The following is a 22460-nucleotide window of genomic DNA, read 5'->3' as shown; positions in this document are numbered from 1 at the left end:
CTCTACAAAGTATTGACTTTGGGGGGGGGGTGAATAGTTATGCACACTCAAGTTTTCAGTTTTTTTTGTCTTATTTCTTGTTTGTTTCACAGTAACAAATATTTTACATCTACAAGGTGGTAGGCATGTTGTGTAAATCAAATGATACAAACCCCCCAAAAATCTATTTTAATTCCAGGTTGTAAGGCAACAAAATAGGAAAAATGCCAAGGGGGTGAATACCTTCGCAAGCCACTGTAACTACCAATTGGATAATATCAGGAAAAAGGAGGGTGTAACACCATGGGCCAGAAAAGTTTGAATACGTTGGCCATGCTGTCAATCGCGTTCAAAACAACTGGAAAATCAGAACTGGGAAATATCAGACTTCAGTGAGTTCAAGACAACTGGGAACTTGGATAAAACTAGTTCTGACTGGGAAAATATGGAAAATAATTTTGAAAGGTCATCCAACTCGAAATTCCAAGTCGGGATTTCGGGCCTCTTTCTAGAGCCCACATGAAGGACTGCCGCGCCACCTTCCTGTTCAAGTGAGCACAGCACAACAAGGTGGGTCCAAAAATGTATTGTATGCTGCTGTATAAGTGATGTAATATGCCAGGGAAATATCTATACTGTAGCCAGAAAAGTAATACTAAGTGTATGTTGCATAGTAAGCTGTTAGTAGCCCATGTGCCTCACCCTAATAATTTGGTCCCTTTCCTCCGTCATAACTTAGCCTACTGTTCTGACTTGATGGTGCACATGTAGCCTATAGCCTGTTTTAGAGAAATGTAATCCTCAAATATTGTAAGAGCTTTCATTGTCTGCTTATATGCCCCCTTTATTTATCCTATGGTTCTGACTTGGTGTACACGGAGAATACTGTAAGAACGGGCCATGTTCTGAATTCTGTCGCTGTACATTTCAAAAGTGCTGAACAAATAGTTATATTGACTACGTCGGTTATATTGACTACGTGTAAATGACTTAATCTAAATTACGGATTGCCTCTTATCCGCTTGTTGTTCCATTATAACATAGTTTGTACATCTCAATTGTCTCAAACCACATTTGTCAGAATTTTCACTTTTGGATAAATAGCGTGCCCAATTTCAACTTCCTGCTACTCATGCCAAGAATATAAGATATGCATAATATTTGGATGGAAAACACTCAAACTTTTGTTATTGACCAAATACTTATTTTCCACCATAATTTGCAAATAAATTCATTAAAAATCCTACAATGTGATTTTCTGGATTTTCTTTTCTCATTTTGTCTGTCAAAGTTGAAGTGTACCTATGGTGAAAATTTTTAAGTGGGAGAACTTGCACAATTGGTGGCTGACTAAATACTTTTTTGCCCCACTGTATTATTAGGATCCCCAATAGCTGTTGCTAAAGCAGCAGCTACTCTTTCTCGAGACATGAAACATGACATGATACAGAACATTAACAGACAAGAACAGCTCAATGATAGAGCTACATACATTTTAAAATGGCACACAATGCCTATATATCAATACATACACACAATGTCTAGGTCAAATAGGGGAGAGGCATTGTGCCATGAGGTGTTGCTTTATCTGTTTTTTTAAAAAAGGGTTTTCTGTTAATTTGAGCAATATGAGATGGCAGGGAGTTCCATGCAATTATGGCTTTATATATACAGTAATATTGTACGCTTTCTTGAATTTGTTCTGGATTTGGGGACTGTGAAAAGACCCCTGGTGGCATGTCTGGTGGGGTAAGTGAGTATGTCAGAGATGTGTGTAAGTTGACTATGCAAACAATTGGAATTGGGATATGCTTAACACCCCGGCCATCCTACAATCTAAACTAGATACTGTCAATCTCACCCAAATTATCAAGGAATTTATAGTCCTTGGTTCACTCCAGACATGACTGCCCTTGACCAGCACAAAAACATCCTGTGGAGTTCTGCACTAGCATCTAATAGTCCCCGCAATATGCAACTTTTCAGGGAAGTCAGGAACTAATATACATAGTCAGTTAGGAAAGCAAAGGCTAGCTTTTTCGAACAGAAATTTGCATCCCGCAGCACTAATTCCAAAACGTTTTGGGACACTGTAAAGTCCATGGAGAATAAGAGCACCTCCTCCCAGCTGCCCACAGGCTTGGAAACACTGTCACCACCGATAAATCCACGATAACATTTCACATTTCATTAAGCATTTCTCTACGGCTGGCCATGCTTTCCACCTGGCTACCACAATCCCGGCCAACAGCTCTGTACCCCCGATTCACGCAGTCTCCTCTGAACAGTTGATGTTGAGATGTGTCTGTTACTTGAACTCTGTGAAGCATTTATTTAGACTGCAATTTCTGAGGCTGGTAACTCTAATGAACTTATCCTCTGCAGCAGAGGTAACTCTGGGTCTTCATTTCCTGTGGTGGTCCTCATGACTGCCAGTTTCATCACTGCACTTGAAGAAACGTTCAAAGTTCTTGAAATGTTCCGTATTGACTGACCTTCATGTCTTAAAATAATGATGGACTGTCGTTTCTCTTCGCTTATTTGAGCTATTCTTACCATTATATGATATTTTACCAAATAGGGCGATCTTCTGTCTACCACCCCTACCTTGTCTCAACACAACTGGTTGGCTCAAACGCATTAAGAAGGAAATAAATTCTACAAATTAAATTTTAAAAGGCACACTAGGTGCATTCCAGGTGACGACCACATGAATGAAGCTGGTTGAGAGAATGCCAAGAGTGTGCAAAGCTGTCATCAAGGCAAAGGGTGGCTATTTGAAGAATCTCAAATCTAAAATATATTTGGATTTGTTTCACAATTTTTTGGTTACTGCATGATTCCATATGGGTTATTTCATAGTTTTGATGTCTTCACTGTTATTCTACAAAGTAGAAAATATTTTTAAAAAATACAGAAAAAACCCTTGAATGGTGTCCAAACTTTTACTGGTACTGTAAATAGAGGAAGAAATAATATAAATGAATAAGATGAAATAAAATTTGATTAATTAGTTAAATAATTGTTTATCTAATTATGTGTGCATTATTTATTTATCTATGAGTCCATTTTTTTATTCATTTATTTTTTAACTATGGCAGGTTTGGTCCAGCATACTCTTAAGATGCTTTTGGGAGACCAGGCCCTGATCATTTGCACAATCCTTCTGCAAAGTAGATAGATTGGAAGGCATGCATTGTGTATTGCTGTCTACTGAAGTGCCTCTAAAAAACAAGGTTTCAATGTATGTTTTCTCTGTCACCAAAAGGTGGTAGTGTTGCATAACATTTGTCATCCAGTTGACAGTTTTCAAAATGGAATCCAACGAGACATTCCAAACACAAAACACAGGTAAAAGAGAGTAATGTGAGCCCATAATGTGACATGTTAGCATGACAAATGGCTAGAATGTTCAGTAGCCGATATATGATACATGTTTTATCCTCTTAAGAGATCGCTGACAGTTGAGCAAGTTACACAGTTGTAATCCAAGCGTATTGGATTAAAATCAAATTGTATTTGTCACATGCTTACTTACAAGCCCTTAACCAACAATGCAGTTCAAAAAATATAGTTAAGAAAATATTTACTAAATAAAGTAAAAATATAAAATCCAAAACTAACACGAAAACTACATAACAATAGTAAGGACATATACAAGGTCAATGTGCAGGTTAGTCGAGGTAATTTGTAAAGTGACTATGCATAGATAATGGGGGGGGGGGGGGGGGGGGGGTCAATGTAAAAGTCCGGGTGGCCATTTGATTAATTGTTCAGCAGTCTTATGGCTTGGGGGTTGAAGCTGTTAAGGAGCCTTTTGGTCCTAGACTTGACGCTCTGGTACCGCTTGCCGTGTGGTAGCAGAGAGAACAGTATGACTTGGTTGACTGGAGTCTTCAACAATTTTTTGGGCCTTCCTCTGACACCGCCTAGTATATAGGCCCTGGATGGCAGGAAGCTTGGCCCCAGTGATGTACTGGGCCGAACACACAACCCTCTGTAGCGCCTTACTGTCAAATGCCGAGCAGTTGCCATACCAGGCATACCAGGTGATGCAACCGGTCAGGATGCTCTCGAAGGTGCAGCTGTAGAATTTTTTGAGGATCTGGGGACCCATGACAAATATTTTCTGTCTCCTTAAGGGGAAAAGGTGTTGTCATGCTCTCTTCACAACAGTGTTAGTGTGTTTGGACCATGGTAGTTCGTTGGTGATGTGGACACCAAGGAACTTGAAGCTCTCGACCCGCTCAACTTCAGCCCCGTTGATGTTAATGTGGACCTGTTCGGCCCTCCTTTTGCTATAGTCCACAATCAACTCTTTTGTCTTGTTCACATTAAGGGAGAGGTTGTTGTCCTGGCAACACACTGCCAGGTCTCTGACCTACTCCCTATAGGCTGTCTCATCGCTGTCGGTGATCAGGCCTACCACTGTTGTGTCATCAGCAAACTTAATGAATGTGTTGGAGTCGTTCTTGGCCACGCAGTCGTGGGTGAACAGGGAGTACAGGAGGGTACTAACCACGCACCCCTGAGGGGCCCCAGTGTTGAGGATCAGCACGGCAGATGTGTTGATGCCTACCCTTACCACCTGGGTTCAGCCAGTCAGGAAGTCCAGGATCCAGTTGCAAAGGGAGGTGTTTAGTCCCAGGGTCCTTAGGTTAGTGATGAGTTTTGTGGGCCCAATGGTGTTGAACGCTAAGCTGTAGTCAATGAACAGCATTCTCACATAGCTATTCCTTTTGTCCAGGTGGGAAAGGGCAGTGTGGAGTGCGATTGAGATTGCATCATCTGTGGATCTGCTAGGGCATTATGCGAATTGGAGTGGGTCTAGAGTTTCCGGCATGATGGTGTTGATGTGAGCCATGACCAGCCTTTAACAAAGCACATCATAGCTACCCACATGTGTGCTATGGGGTGGTAATCATTTAGGCAGGTTACCTTCTCTTTCTTGGGCACAGGGACTATGGTGGTCTGTTTGAAACATGTAGGGATTACAGACTCAGTTAGGGAGAGGTTGAAAATGTCAGTGAAGACACATTTGCCTGTTGGTATGCACATGCTTTGAGTACACATCCTGGTAATCCACCTGACCCCGTGGCTTTGGGAATGTGTACCTGTTTAAAGGTCTTGCTCACATCGGCTACAGAGAGCGTGATCCCTCAGTTGTCTGGAACAGCTGGTGCTCTCATGCATGCTTGAGTGTTGCTTGCCTCGAAGCAAGCATAAAAGGCATTTAGCTCATCTGGTAGGCTCACGTCCCTTTCCCTCACGTGTCCCTTTGTAGTCCGTAATATTTTTCGAGGCCTGCCACATCCGACAAGCATCAGAGCTGGTGTAGTAGGATTTAACCTTAGTCCTGTATTGACGCTTTGCCTGTTTGATGGTTCATCTGAGGGCATAGCGGGATTTCTTATAAGCATCCTGATTAGTGTCCCACTCCTTGAAAGCAGCAGCTCTAGCCTTTAGCTCGGTGCGGATGTTGCCTGTAATCCATGGCTTCTGGTTGGGAATTATACGTATGGTCACTGTAGGGACGACGTCGTCGATGCACTTATTGATGAATGCGGTGACTGAGGTTGTATACTGCTCAATTCCATTGGATGAACCCAGGAACATATTCCAGTCTGTGCTAGCAAAATAGTAATGTAGCATAGCATCCGAGTCGTCTGACCCCTTCCATATTGCGTGAATCACTGGTACTTTCTGCTTTTTTTCAGTTGAGCATCTATCTAAAGTGACAACCATCCAATGTTTGTGACAGATCTATCACCTGCCAAATGTAACCCCTGCACATAGAACCCCTGCTTCCCTCCATCAGGTGGAGGTGACACATGACAATGTGGGCAAACTCCTGCTGTTCGGTGATCATGATCCACCTTGTACTCCCGCGGCTCTGCACATGCCTGCAGCCGAAACTCAATGTTGATACCCTACAGAGAAACTTTCAGATCCGCTTAATTTGGTTGATGTTATATAGGCTACAGTATAATGTTACATAAAATGTAAAATGTTTTCACAGTGGTGGCCCTGAACCTGCATGGAAAGTGGTGGTCTTTAAATTATGTTCAAGACTTCCAGCAAATCCAGATCTGGTCTTGTGATGGTATGTTATTTTCATTTGCGCTTATGTCCTCTATGGTAAGTAATTGGCAATGGTGTCACTAAATATAGGACTTCCCATTACCTTCATGTTTAGATGGGATAGGTGCACATATATTAAATATAATACCGTAAATGCTATGTTTTTACATGGTTATTACATCTAAAGGGTGCATGTAATAACATGCAAAGGCCCCTCCATACCCATAAATACATCAAATGAGGTTTTAAACAACTGAATGGGTTTTTTATCTATGTGTTTAGGATGTGGCTTAGATGTGTAGGTCATTCACAGGGAAAGTCTGTTACAGAAAGATATACTGTTCCTGCTTAGATTATTTTGGGAGTTTGGGAAAGGTTGGGGAAGAGATTTAATTCTGAGGGAATTTGGCAAAATTCTATGGCACAATGGAGAGGCAGTTGGATTCTGCACCATCAAAAAGAAAGGTAAAGCATTGTGTTTGATTCCAATTTGCTGCCAGGTCTTTTGATCAATCAGATCAGATCTGAAAAAGATCTGATGTGAAAATATCTGATGTGATTGGTCAAAAAACAATTAATGAGGGAAAAAAAATCTGAATTGGGCTGCCTATGTAAACGCAGTCAAAGGGCCCGTTTCACAGCTAATGCGAGGTGACGCAACAACTAATGGGTGAGTGTTACATCATCGACTGTGTACTCGATTGACAAATTGCTATTACATATGGTTAGCTGATACTTAAAATACCAATCCAGGCGTCACTAGATTTGTCAGGCATCAGCAAATTCTAAGCATAGGAAAATGCCCATCGATTCTCATCGCAATTTCTATTTAGAACAGGGAGTGTTGCTATGTCAACACATGTTATGTGGTTACCTGATATTGAAAATAGTAAGGCTGCACAGGAAGTTGTGAAAATCAAAACCATTACCTTATGCTCTTGGTTTACACAAAAGGCTCTGTATTGTACATGTTGAATTTGGGTGAGACAGAATTAGGGGAAAGTGTCACATTCAATCATCCCATTCCTGTTTTCAAGTCAATCATTTAAAAAGCTAAACAGTGTAGGGAGGAATACATTTTTCTGTTGCATATGTTTTAAATCATTTTGTCAAAGCAACATAATGTATAATTGGCTCTTTCAGGAAGTCTGTGTGATGGATGCACAAATCAAAGCTATCAGCTTCCTGTTCTTGGCACTGTGCGTGGGGACTCAGTGGAGGAGGAAAGGTATGGCACTGCAGATCCTGACAGACTAAAACATCCTTCCCCAATGAGGAAGTGATAGGAATCAGCTGTACCATATCCCCAAGCATGATTAAAGGTGGGTCAGTATTATAAATTCAAAGGTCAATTATGTCAATGCTGGTTGTACCATGGAAAGATCGCTAAATTTATATTAGTACAAAGTCAGGCAGTGGCGTGTATTCATGGATGCCAAGGAAAGCCAGGCTTACCCAGAATATTTGACCTATAAAAAAATACTAAATAATTTATCTTATCTTTATCTTTATCTGTCTATCTCTGTTTTTGTCAATTCGCAAGTGGCTGAATTGCACCGGAGAAATCATCTGAGCGAGGGAAACAGCACCCCTCTGTCTCAGTATGTGTAGCCCATGTTTCTGATGCTGTCTGGACCAAAGTAATATAATGTATAACTGTTGCCACAGTAGCATTTGATTGAGGGATGCCAGCAAGCATTTGACCTCCCTTGATAACATGATGAAACCCGCACACTGCTCTTTCTAGTCTCAGTTCTCTTTATTAAGTTTTTCATATCGACCTCAAGGCCTTCATCAGAGCTTTTATGAGTATTTTTCATTTTCACCCTTATATAGACATTGTAGCCTCCCTTGATAAAAAAAATAAATAATAATAATTAGCCAATCAGTGTTGAGCTGAGCTCAACTGTGGGTTGTCCCCGTGCAGCAAAACACCCCCCAAAGGAGGCCAGTTTGGATTTGGCTTCAGACCAATCAAATCACTTCCTTTGCAAAACGTCATTTTCAGAAAAACTTGTCTGTTTCTGGTCTGCTTGTGTCAATGTCCTGCAGTAGCTATCTTGATAAATCGGCCCTTTCCTAAACCATGGATGGAGATGGGGATTTGGCTTAATGACTTAATTCTCTGTACCATACATTAATATGTTGTGCCACTGGCCTGAGACAATTAAACTTAAATATGTAGCCTAGATATAGCCTAGTAGGCTCACATTAACTAGTTAGCTAGCTAACTTAGCTGGTTCATTGCTGCCCATGCGAGGAAGTCAGGCAAGCAAGCATTTTAGCTAAGTAGCTTATGACAACAAAAACTAAGAGTGTCCTGTATGTATGTACATTGCCATAGACTGTTTTGCCAGTATGAAAGAGAGGAGGATGGCATTGGCTTTAAACTAGTCTACAAGTACCATGTCTACAAGTAGCATGAGTAAAAAAAAAAATAATGTTTTACTTGCACACACACACACACACACACACACACACACACACACACACACACACACACACACACACACACACACACACACAGAAATCAGTACCATGGATAACCACATGATATTTAGCAACATTGATTGGACTAACTTGTTTTTGGTATCTTTAAGATTGTTTTCAGTGTAATAAACTAAGCATATATAGCCTTGTTGAATTGATGATGTTTAAGTTGAAGTGGTGCTGGAATAGCGGAGGCAGTGCTCCTGTTGACTTTGTGCTGACTTGCGGTAACTCTGTGGTTCTAAATCAGTAGTTGTTTGGTAAACTGTTGAAAGCCCTAACTTGCTTGACTGTTATATAACTATTTGAATGCAATATTTTCTTTGTGGACTTCACTGGACAGATGTTGCTTTCCGGTTTTGTGATGAAACAAATGTGTAGTTGAATTTATTCCGCCACTGTGTGTCTTTTTGTTGTCACCGCATTGTATATCACGTGGCGCATGAACGAATCAGTTATAGAGCAAACAACGCAATTATCAGAACATACAGTACCATTGAAAAGTTTGGACACACCAACTCATTCAAGGGTTTTTCTTTATTTTTACTATTTTCTACATTGTAGAATAACAGTAAAGACATCAAAACTATGAAATAACCCATATGGAATCATGTAGTAACTAAAAAAGTGTTAAACAAATCAAAATACATTTTATATTTGAGATTCTTCAAAGTAGCCACCCTTTGCACACTCTTGGCATTCTCTCAACCAGCTTCATGAGGTAGTCACCTTGAATGCATTTCAATTAACAGGTGTGCCTTCTTAAAAATTAATTTGGGGAATTTATTTCCTTCTTAATGCATTTCAGCCAATCAGTTGTGTTGTGACAAGGTGGGGGGTATACAGAAGATAGCCCTATTTGGTAAAAGGCCAAGTCCATATTATGGCAAGAACAGCTCAAATAAGCAAAGAGAAATGACAGTCCATCATTACTTTAAGACATGAAGGTCAGTCAATACGGAAAATTTCAAGAACTTTAAACGTTCTTTCAAGTGCAGTCGCAAAAAACCATCCAGCGCTATGATGAAACTGGCTCACATGAGGACCGCCACAGGAAATGAAGACCCGGAGTTACCTCTGCTGCAGAGGATAAGTTCATTAGAGTTACCAGCCTCAGAAATTGCAGTCTAAATAAATGCTTCACAGAGTAACAGACACATCTCAACATCAACTGTTCACAGGAGACTGTGTGAATCAGGCCTTCATGGTTGAACTGCTGCAAAGCATCCAGTACTAAAGGACACCAATAAGAAGAGGAGACTTGCTTGGGCCATGAAACACGAGCAATGGGCATTAGACCGGTGGAAATCTGTCATTTGATCTGATGAGTTTTTTGGATTCCAACCACCGTTTCTTTGTGGGACACAAAGTAGGTGAACGGATGACCTCTGCATGTGTAGTTCCCACTGTGAAGCATAGAGGAGGTGGTGTGATGGTGTCGGGGTGCTTTGCTGGTGACACTGTCTGTGATTTATTTAGAATTCAAGGCACACTTAACCAGCATGGCTACCACAGCATTCTGCAGCGATACACAACAGGACAATGACTCAACACGACAATGACCCAACACACCTACAGGCTGTCTAAGAACTATTTGACCAAGAAAGAGAATGATGGAGTGCTGCATCTGAAACCATTGAGATGGTTTTGGGATGAGTTGGACCGCAGAGTGAAGGAAAAGTAGCCAACAAGTGTCCTTCAAGAAAATGTCCTTCAAGACAGTTGGAAAAGCATCCTGGGTGAAGCTGGTTGAGAGACTGTGCTAAGCTGTCATCAAGGCAAAGTGTGGCTACTTTGAACAATCTCAAATATAAAATATATTTTGATTTGTTTAGCACTTTTTGGGTTACTACATGATTCCATATGTGTTATTTCATAGTTTTGGTGTCTTTACTATTATTAGAAAATTGTAAAAAAAATAAAAAATAAAAACTTGAGTGAGTAGGTGTGTCTAAACATTTGACTGGTACTGTAGGTTGCAATATGCATTTTTTACTGGCTTGGCTACCTCAGTGATTTTACCCACACACTGCTACTGCAATCAGGTACGTTTTTGGGGCTGCCACTCATGTTTCAGTTTAGAGATGGCACACGCTATCACTAGGTTGAATGCACAACAATTTATGGTGTGTTTTGAAGGACTGTTTACCTAGTCCCAAACCGAGATATCTTGGAGCCAGGAGAGGATGGGTAGAGTTCACATTAGCTGTACTTTATTTTACAGGAAGGGACTAACCTAATGGATCTTTAAACATAGACCCACACTTTTAGATGACACTACATTTTAAATAATGCTAGCCAGCTTGTCATCTTCAAAAATGTTGAGGTAACACTTTCAGATCAAATGGAACCATGTTACACACCATGTTACACCCTGTTACACCATGTTCCAAAATGTTAACAATGTGAGGTTTTCTCAATGAACATGTACATATTACCTCAACCTACCTGTTCCCCCGCACATTGACTCGGTACCGGTACCCCCTGTATACAGCCTTGCTATTGTTGTTTTATTGTGTTTTTAAATGTTTTACTTTATTTTATTTAGCAAATATTTTCTTACAACTCTTATTTTCTGAACTCTGCATTGTTGGCTAAGGGCTTATAATTAAGCATTCCACAGTAAGGTCTACTACACCTGTTGTATTCGGCATATGTGACAAATAACATCTGATTTGATTTACAGTAAATCCTTTATGGAAAATTCAGGACAAATTCAGGACAACATCAAAGTTACCCCATTCAACCCACAGTGATATTGTATTCAGCCCACTGGGTACACACTGGTTGAAACAACATAGTTTCCAAGTCATAACAATGAAATTATGTTGAACCAATGTGGAATAGATGTTGAAATGACTTCTTTACAAATTGGGAAGTCTCAATTCCAGGAAACTGTCCATTGTATGTCTCCTACTCCTCTCCAGTGTGCAGGAAATACCTGTTGATGTGCCAGAAACAAAGGGATCGGCTCTGTGAGGAGGAGGTTCCTGGGGGCTGACGCCAGAGATGGAACACATTGCTGAACATACAGCTCAACCGCAACACAAACAGAGGCCATTTCTAGGTCTGAATCAGGGTGCACCAAGGCAAACGTTGCGTGTTAATGTTAGACAGACAGACATCACTATAAACATAACATGGTCTCTGAATTGTAAGACAAGAAAGCACACCTTGAAAGCATTCCGCTTGTGAATAGGATTATGTTTAATTATCTTATGTTAGGATTTTATAGCTTTTTTATTTCCATGTTAGTTTCATTCATTTTCAGTGTGAAGTATCTTTGTAAAGTGGGGTTGTCTTTGTAGGTTCAAGTGAGAAGCAATGTCCAACAACATTGAAGAAGAAGCGAAACAATAACATTTGAGAAAAAAATCTGACTTTTGCCTGGACATACAATGTGTTTTAGTGACTTGGGGTCCATAACAACAAATTTAGCAACCACTGGATCTTGTAATTAAGACCATTTCTAAGATGTAGGAGGAAAAAATGCCTTGTATACATGGGTTAGGGAATCAATGTGTAATCAAATATTTTCCATCTGATTTAGCCTACTTTTCTGAGTAATGTGTATTCATGACTGTACTATCTGCCTCTTGCCTAACACTTCCTTCAAGTAGTCACCTGATTATAGGTTTGCTGATGGGTTGGCTGCCGCCAGTGATGCAGCATCTTGTGATCACCACAGTAGTAAAAGAGTGAAGCCACCGGCAGACAAGGCCGACAGGAGTGCTAATTCCAAACGGATTGGGACATTAGATTAAATCTGAGCACAGATGGAACATGGTCCTCAGAAGACTTCGGGTCATGGGTTTGATACAGTATGTCATTTGTAGAAGGACATACAAGGTCATTTGTGTCACTTGTGATTTTGAGCAACTGTAAGGTGTTGACTAAGGCTAGAATAATGGATTTTCAAAACTAAGTTTATAATTTTGTGACCTGAATTGCAGATATGTCAGTTTTATATTCTGCTTAATAAATGTATAAGATCCTCACTGCGGTTACATGGGTTTATGTTTCTACATGTTTACTGCTTTGTATTCATTCTGTCCTGCCATCTCATGACTGTAATTGGATGTTAAAAGTAAGTGGCTTTGCAGGGCAACCTTAAAGGCCCAATGTAGTCAAAACGTGGTTTTTCTGTGTTTTATACATACACTATATGGCCAAAAGTATGTGTACACCTGCTCGTCAAACATCTATTTCCTAAATCAACTGCAATAATATAGAGTTGGTTCCCCCTTTGCTGCTATAACAGCCTCCACTCTTCTGGGAAGGCTTTCCACTAGATGTTGGAACATTGCTGTGGGGTCTTGCTTCTATTCAGCCATAAGAGCATTAGTGAGGTCGGGCACTGATGTTGAGCGATTAGGCCTGGCTCGTAGTCGGCGTTCCAATTCATCCCAAAGGTGTTCAATGGGGTTTAGGTCAGGGCTCTGTGCAGGCAAGTCAAGTTTTTCCACACCGACCTCGACAAACCATTTCTGTATGGACCTTGCTTTCTGCAGGGGGGGGATTTTATTCCTCCTCCACAAAACTTTACAGTTGGCACTATGCATTCGGTCAGGTAGCGTGCTCCTGGCATCTGCCAAATCCAGATTCGTCCCTCGGACTGTCAGATGGTGAAGCGTGATTCATCAGTCCAGAGAGCGCTTTTCCACTGCTCCACACCCCTCCAGCTGACACTTAGCATTGCACATGGTGATCTTAGGCTTGTGTGCGGCTGCTCGAACATGGAAACCCATTTCACGAACAGTTCCTCTGATGATGTTGCTTCCAGAGGCAGTTTGGAACTCGTTAGTGTTACAACCGAGGACAGATGATTTTTACGCGCTACGCACTTCAGCACCATTTCGCGGCTGAACCGTTGTTGCTCCTAGACATTTCCACTTCACAAGAAAAAGCCCTTACAGTTGACCGGGGCAGCTCTTACAGGGCTGAAATGTGATAAACTGACTTGTTGGAAAGGTGGCATTCTATGACAGTGCCACGTTGAAAGTCACTGAGCTCTTCAGTACGGACCATTCTACTGCCAATGTTTGTCTATGGAGATTGCATGGCTGTGTTCGTGATTTTATACACCTGTCAGCAATGGATGTAGCTGAAATAGCAGAATCCACTAATTTGGGTGTCCACATACTTTTGAACATGTAGTGTATTTCCACAATATGAGGTTGGAATAACCCTGTGAAATTGTGAAAATTATGATAATACCCTTTTAGTGTAAGAGCTGTTTGAAAAGACCACCTGAAACTTCAGCCTGTTCTGGTGGGATAGAGTTTTGGCCTGACTGATGGAACCACCAGGCGGTAAATTAGTTAATAGACCAATAAGAATAAGAGTTCCAAACCTCTGTGCCAACCTTTCAACAGCTAGTTTTCAGTTTGCCCTTCCCCACTCAGACCTCTCCTAGAGAGTCCTAGCAAAATTCTTGCTAGAAGAATTGCTCTTTGCTAAGAAGCTATTTTTGTTTCTTTTTGACCATTGTAATTGAAAACAGTCACAGTAAGGTACTTAATTGTTACCCAGAAATGATTTCATATTGAGATGAAAACTTTGGCATGGACCGTTAATACCAGTGGCGGTCAGTTCCGTTTATGATGAGGGAGGACTTTTTTTTTTTTCATGAGCATGGCCTTATTTCTATTACAGCATGATGGAAGACTGTCATTCATATTCCATTCACCCAGTTCAATGTAACATCGATAGGTTTAGGCTACTACATGATACTCAAGTTTTCCCTATACCCATCATGAGGTTGCTACAACCTAGCCTGTGAATGAAAGTTTACAACTTAGGTGCACACAGGTCGAGAGAAAAAGTTGAGATGACAGTGACACATGGACAGACGGGGACACATTCAATACCGCCTTTCACACTCTTGCCTGTATCTAGCTTATCTAGGGTGTAATCATTAGTCTAACAGTTGCAGACAAGAGTTTCAATTGGACAAATTCAGGTATTTTTATCCGTGTTTGGTTTGCTTTTGTTTTTAAGAAACGTTTTTTTAACAGAATCAGCGAAGTGAATACACCCCTGATCACGCGTAAACAGTTCACTTTCATAGCAGCCACATTGTATTCATTTTAGCCTCTATGCACTCTCCTCCTCTCACCTTTTCCCTTCATTTGTGGACTTCAATGAACAACACACCTGCTGTTTTTGATCAGTCAAAAAAAATCCCAAGCCAAACCATGTTATAACTGCTACACACGCCTACATTGTTGTCCCCATATTAGCTAAAGGAACATCTTCGTCAACATAGCTAATAGAACTAATGCGTTAGTAAACCTGCTACAATCATGCAATAACGTTACTGCAAACATGCAACATAACGTTACAGAGTATAGTCAGTAAGCAGTTACATCGACGGGCCACCGTGGCAATACATTTATAAAACCAAAAGCTTACCTTGACTTGGAAGAGTTCCAGTGTTGTGCTGAATAGTCATAGCCAGCTAGCTAACGTAGCATCCCTCTGTTTGAGCCGGGTGTTTGAGTAACTAAACTAGCCAGCTGCATTTGTTAGCTAAGTAAGTGAAATTAAGAAATTAATTTGTTATACCTCTGATATGAGGATGGGGACAACCCAATCTTCTCATTATGAACAGGTTTATTCTGCAAGGATGTATTCTGATAAATTCAGCTCATTATTTGAGGCAATTGAGAGAGATAGAGAGGAAGCAAGAACTCGTGCATTAACAGCACTGCAAAATTGTATACAGTAGCCTACAATACTTTTCTCCTAGTGGTCTAGTTGTCCTATTAGAGGGAATGTTGGTTGATGTTTCACGCCATGTTATTACTGACATCAACAAATGTAAACTGACATTATGGAATAACCTCAATTAAATATGATGAGTCTGTTATTGTTATAAGGCTATTTTATTTTTTTAATTGTTCTACTCTACTGCTATCCAGTAGTCCTACTGTTGGCTGTTTGTACTATGAAAGTATGACTGCATGAGGACCTAGGCCTACTTGGATTTCTAGGACTCCTAATTTGTCCGTTTACAACATATTGTGCTGATTTGGCAGGGACATTTCTGTTTCATACATCAAAAGCAGTCAAATCCACTAGAGTAAATGTGATGCTAAAGGAATGGAAATAGAACCAAACTTCAGTGATACCAAAAAGGTCAACACAGGTAATCTCGTCATCATTCAGTGAGTATTCCTATCCACTTCATAGAATGATATGAATAATCTTACAGTCGGATGATTCACAGATTATTTTGTTTAAAGATATCTTATTGGTACACTTTACACTGAGACACCTATAAAGGGCTCATCACAGCTCCTCCAAGGACTCTCAGAATAATGTAAAAATGTACGTGCATGCATTTGCCACGATACTGTATTTTTTGTAAAACGACTCTAGTGGTGCTGTCTGTTGGTTACTACCACCATGCAGAGGTGGAGGAGAGATTGACCGCCTCACTGAGGTCCAGCTGGAAAACCTAGTGACCAAGGAGGATCTGGTGAATGTGACAGGGAAAAACTGTCCCAGTGGGACCTACACTTTTTGGCACCCAGAGGGAGAGATAGACAAGATCGAACTAGAAACAGGCCAGGACATTCGACTGAAAACCAAAGGCAATGGTCAATTCAAATCAATTTTTATTTGTCACATGTGCCGAATACAACGTGTAGACCTTACAGTGAAATTCTTACTTACAAGTCCTTAACCAACAATGTCAGAATAATAGTAGAGAGAATGATTTATTTCAGCTTTTATTTCTTTCATCACATTCCCAATGGGTCAGAAGTTCACATACATTCAATTAAGATTTGGTAGCATTGCCTTTAAATTGTTGAACTTGGGTCAAACTTTTTGTGTAGCCTTCCACAAGCTTCCCACAATAAGTTGAGCGAATTTTGGCCCATTCCTCCTGATAGAGCTGGTGGAACCGAGTCAGGTTTGTAGGCCTCCTTGCTCGCACACACTTTTATTGTCCTTAAGCCATTTTGCCACAACTTTGGGAGTATGCTTGGGGTCATTGTCCCATTTGGAAGACCAATTTGCGACCAAGCTTTAACTTCCTGACTGATGTCTTGAGACGTATCTTCAATATAGCCACATCATTTTCCTCAGTCATGATGCCATCTGTTTTGTGAAGTGCACCAGTCCCTCCTGCAGCAAAGCAACCCCACAACATGATGCTGCCACCCCCGTGCTTCACGGTTGGGATGGTGTTCTTCAGCTTGCAAGCCTCCCCCGTTTTCCTCCAAACATAACAATGGTCATATGGCCAAACGGTTCTGTTTGTTTCATCAGACCAGAGGACATTTCTCCAAAAAGTATGATCTTTGTCCCCATGTGCAGTTGCAAACCGTAGTCTGACTTTTTTATGGCGGTTTTGGAGCAGTGGCTTCTTCCTTGCTGAGCGGCCTTGTAGGTTATGTCGATATAGGACTCATTTTTACTGTGGATATAGATACTTTTATACTTGTTTCCTCCAGCAACTTCACAAGGTCCTTTGCTGTTCTGTGATTGGTTTGCACTTTTCACACCAAAGTAAGTTCATCTCTAGGAGACAGAACACGTCTCCTTTCTGAGCGGTATGGCGGCTGCGTGGTCCCATGGTGTTTATACTTGCGTACTATTGTTCATACAGATGAGCGTGATACCTTCAGGCATTTGGAAAAAACTCCCAAGGATGAACCAGACTTGTGGAGGTCTACAATTTATTTTCTGAGGTCTTGGCTGATTTCTTTTGATTTTCCCATGATGTCAGGCAAAGAGGCACTGAGTTTGAAGGTAGGCCTTGGAATGCATCCATAGGTACACCTCCAACTGACTCAAATTATGTCAATTAGCCTCTAAAGCCATGACGCCTCTAAAGCCAAGAAGCTTCTAAAGCCATGACATCACTTTCTGGAATTTTCCAAGCTGATTAAAGTTACAGTCAACTTAGTGTATGTAAACTTCTGACTCACTGGAATTGTGATACAGTGAATCATTAGTGAAATAATCTGTTTGTAAACAATTGTTGGAAAAATTACTTGTGTCATGCACAAAGTAGATGTCCTAACCAACTTACCAAAACTATAGTTTGTTAACAAGAAATTTGTGGTGACTCCAACCTAAGGGGAAGTAAACTTCATGACTTCAAATGTACATGGCGGTAGAGTTCAAGGGACTATGCATAGACAATAAACAGAGTAGCAGCAGCATAAAAGAGGGGTCTGGGTAGCTTTTCAGGAGTCTTATGGCTTTGGGGTAGAAGCTGTTAAGAAGCCTTTTGGAACTAGACTTGGCGCTCCAGTACCGCTTGTCGTGCAGTGGCAGAGAAAACAGTCTATGACTAGGGTGGCTGGAGTCTGACAATTTTTAGGGCCTTCCTCTGGACACCACCTGGTACAGGTGTTCTGGATGGCAGGAAGCTTGGTCCCTGGGATGTACTGGGCCGTACGCACTACCCTCTGTAGTGCCTTGCGGTCAGAGCCTGAGCAGTTGCCATACCAGGCAGTGATGCAACCAGTCAGGATGCTCTCGATGTTGCAGCTGTAGAACCTTTTGAGGCGGAATACGCTTTGTTGAGGATCAGCGTGGCAGATGTGTTGTTACCTACCCTTACCACCTGGGGGCGGCCCGTCAGGAAGTCCAGCATCCAGTTGCAGAGGGAGTTGTTTAGTCCTAGGGTCCTAAGCTTAGTGATGAGCTTTTATTGCCCATTAATTTGTAAGTTCAATGTTCCTTTGAAAAGTAGAGAACTCAGATTTTCATGTTAAAATACATGTCAAACAAAAACCAATGATGTCAAAGTTAAACAAACCAAATATGCACAAGGACTTATTTGAACTATTTCCATGCAGATGCAAATGTTGGTAACAAAATGACAGTTGAAAAATAAAACGTACTTTGCTTACCTAAATGATTCCAATGCATAGAAAACTTACATAAACACATTCACTTCAAGAACAGTACAGATGCAAAGTTTGGGAACAAAATGACAGTTTGTGCTGTTTGTGACTTTATTCTGTTACTTTGCATTTGCACTGTTCTTCAAGTAAATGTGTTTGTAAGATTTTCTGTGCAAATTGTTAAAAGTTGTCCTTGTGCACAGAGTTGTATGGTTTGTTTAACTTTGTAGTCATTGGTTTTTGTTGAGCATACATTTTGAAGTGAATAATCTGAGTCTCAGCACCACTCTGTCACTGTGGAATTTCCAAGCTCTTAGTACTAACAGCATTGTGTACTTAGTTGTCATCTGCCCTTTCAGTTTCCTTGGCCAAAGTCGATGGAGGCACAGTGACCGAGTGCAATTTGGCAGGCGACGAAAAGGCAGGAGCATCGTGGACAGACAAAATAATGGCCAACAAATCAGATGTCAGCAACGGGATGGGTAAGAGGAGCAGGGGATTTCTGAAGCACAATTTATTTGCTTTCCTCACATATTTAGTCCTTGTTTACAGTAATCACATAGGGAATAATTTAGGTAATCAATGTACGTTTAACTTTTCACCTTGTTATCTTTGGGAAAACATGCCAAATTTTATCTACAGCACAGATATGATCTACAGCAGCGATGGGCAACTGGTGGCCCATGGGCCCTTGGATGAAATTATTTACTGTTGTGAGTTAGAATAGTTGGTTATACATCAGCAGTTTCTCTTATGTCAGTCACTGATAGTCAGTTAATTTGTCCATGTCAGCTAACATTTTTTAGATTGTAAGTTAGTTTAGTAGCCAGTTATCTAAACTTATCATGGTCGAATTACTGGACCGGGGGTCACCCATAGATTTGTTAGTCAGTCTCACTCAGATATCATATTAAAAACTGCAAACATTTCTCTCCACCCTATGGCAAAATGTGTAGAATTGCAGGAAATTTGCTGTAAAACTAATTATTTTCCTCTCTGTCCCATGGCAAAATGTGTAGAATTACACTACTGGTCAAACGTTTGGACACACCTACTCATTCAAGGGTTTTTCTTTATTTGTACTATTTTCTACATTGTATAATAATAGTGAAGACATCAAAACCATGAAATAACACCTATGGAATCATGTAGTAACCAAAAAAAGTGTTAAACAAATCTAAATATATTTGAGATTTTTCAAATAGCCACCCTTTGCACACTCTTGGCATTCTCTCAACCAGCTTCATGAGGTAATCACCTGGAATGCATTTCAATTAACAGGTGTGCCTTCTTAAAAGTTAATTGGTGGAATTGCTTTCCTTCTTAATGCGTTTGAGCCAATCAGTTGTGTTGTGACAAGGTAGGGGGGTATTCAGAAGATAGCCCTATTGGTATTATAGTTTTGATGTCTACACTATTATGTATAAAATAGCAAAAAATAAAAGAAAAACCCTTGAATGAGTAGGTGTTAAAACTTTTGACCAGTAGTGTATATCAAACTTGTTTTGAAACTGCAACATTCTCTACACCCTATTGCAAAATGTGTAGAATTGCACAAAATGTACTCTAAAACTTAAAACAATTCTCTCCGCTGTCAAGAGGAGGGCCAAGTAGGGGAAGATGTGGGTACGCAGACCCGCGAGCAACTGCGGGCCCTCATGAGTTCAGATTTTTTGTGGTCCCCACACCCATCACAGTTGCCCATCCCTGATCTACAGTCTAGTCACTGAACATAAATTATAGCTTTTTCTCTGTACTGTATATCTTTTATGACACCCCATTTCAATGTTTGGCCCCTATCACCCCTATTTGACTGCCATTTCTATCTTAGGATGATTGGGGAGATGAATAGAATTGCACAGCGTCCAACGTTGCTTGTGCAGCATATGCACACAGAAGAAGAAGTGAGGCGTTTAATTTTTAATGTTGTTTTTTATTCTGCATGTAATATAGACTCTACAAGACGCTGACAAATCTTGGTATTGCAGAGTACTTTTGATATAGGGGTGTAAAGCCTCTCTTTGGTAATCATCATACATGCTTTACCCCCTCTACTAATCGCTCTATTGAAAATGCATCATTGTCTGTAGAAGGGTACAAATCACATCTATAAGGCTAACCTTGTAATAAAGCTAATGGCAATTTATTGGATGGTGTTGTTGTTCTAATGACGTGTCATCCAAAATGTAAACCATCACTTGGGTAAGAGTGATCATGCAAGGATGGAGTTATAGCTTTGACTAGTAGAGTAGTAAACGTTGCCTGCTAATCAGAATATCTGCATGTGTAAATGTGTGAAGTAGCCACTTTACAGTGGGGCAAAAAAGTATTTAGTCAGCCACCAATTGTGCAAGTTCTCCCACTTAAAAAGATGAGAGAGGCCTGTAATTTTCATCATAGGTATACTTCAACTATGACAGACAAAATGAGAAAAAATCCAGAAAATCAAATTGTAGGATTTTTTATGAATTGAATTTGCAAATTATGGTGAAAGTAAGTATTTGGTCACCTACAAACAAGCAAGATTTCTGGCTCTCACAGACCTGTAACTTCTTCTTTAAGAGGCTCCTCTGTCCTACACTCATTACCTGTATTAATGGCACCTGTTTGAACTTGGGAGCAATTATTAGGAAATTATTAGGAAATGGAAGACACACAAGACCACTGATAATCTCCCTCGATCTGGGGCTCCACGCAAGATCTCACCCCGTGGGGTCAAAATGATCACAAGAACGGTGAGCAAAAATCCCAGAACCACACGGGGGGACCTAGTGAATGACCTGCAGAGAGCTGGGACCAAAGTAACAAAGCCTACCATCAGTAACACACTACGCCGCCAGGGACTCAAATCCTGCAGTGCCCCCTGCTTAAGCCAGTACATGTCCAGGCCCGTCTGAAGTTTGCTAGAGAGCATTTGGATGATCCAGAAGAAGATTGGGAGAATGCCATATGGTCAGATGAAACCAAAATATAACTTGTTGGTAAAAACTCAACTCGTTGTGTTTGGAGGACAAAGAATGCTGAGTTGCATCCAAAGAACACCATACCGAAGCATGGGGGTGGAAACATCATACTTTGGGGCTGTTTTTCTGCCAAGGGACCAGGACAACTGATCTGTGTAAAGGAAAGAATGAATGGGGCCATGTATCGTGAGATTTTGAGTGAAAACCTCCTTCCATCAGCAAGGGCATTGAAGATGAAACGTGGCTGGGTCTTTCAGCATGACAATGATCCCAAACACACCACCCGGGCAACGAAGGAGTGGCTTCGTAAGAAGCATTTCAAGGTCCTGGAGTGGCCTAGCCAGTCTCCAGATCTCAACCCCATAGAAAATCTTTGGAGGGAGTTGAAAGTTCGTGTTGAGCAGCAACAGCCCCAAAACATCACTGCTCTAGAGGAGATCTGCATGGAGGAATGGGCCAAAATACCAGCAACAGTGTGTGAAAACCATGTGAAGACTTACAGAAAACGTTTGACCTCTGTCATTGCCAACAAAGGGTATATAACAAAGTATTGAGATAAACTTTTGTTATTGACCAAATACTTATTTTCTACCATAATTTGCAAATAAATTCATAAAAAATCCTACAATGTGATTTTCTGGATTTTTTTTCTCATTTTGTCTGTCATAGTTGAAGTGTACCTATGATGAAAATTACAGGCCTCTCTCATCTTTTTAAGCGGGAGAACTTGCACAATTGGTGGCTGACTAAATACTTTTTTGCCCCATTGTAGATCTAGGCTACAGTAGAATAAGTCAACTATTGTAGGTGATTTGAAATCATGCGTTCTCCAAAATAGATCAATAACACAATAGCCCTTCTCAATCTAGTGCTTTTACCAATCTAACTTCAATCAACTAGTTACATTTTTAAAAATATATATTTGTTTAAATAAATGTATGCACTCACTACTACTGTAAGTGGCTCTGGATAAGAGTGTCTGCTGAATGACTAAAATGTAAATAAAAATATGCTTTGACACAATACATATTTTTACAAATACATACAGTTAGACATTTTATTGCTATAGTTTTGTGTA

The 22460-nt window shown here is 40.6% G+C and overlaps 1 pseudogene; it reads left to right on the top strand.

The window, feature by feature from the left end:
• The first annotated feature begins 498 nt into the window (after nt 1–498).
• LOC110532163 lies at nt 499–20149 on the top strand (annotated as a pseudogene).
• The last annotated feature ends 2311 nt before the right edge of the window (nt 20150–22460 follow it).

This window comes from Oncorhynchus mykiss, chromosome 1 (assembly GCF_013265735.2).
Source record: "Oncorhynchus mykiss isolate Arlee chromosome 1, USDA_OmykA_1.1, whole genome shotgun sequence".
NCBI classification, from domain to species: Eukaryota; Metazoa; Chordata; class Actinopteri; order Salmoniformes; family Salmonidae; genus Oncorhynchus; species Oncorhynchus mykiss.
Note: the sequence above shows the minus strand (reverse complement) of the source record. Positions and strands in the feature narration are given on the sequence as shown.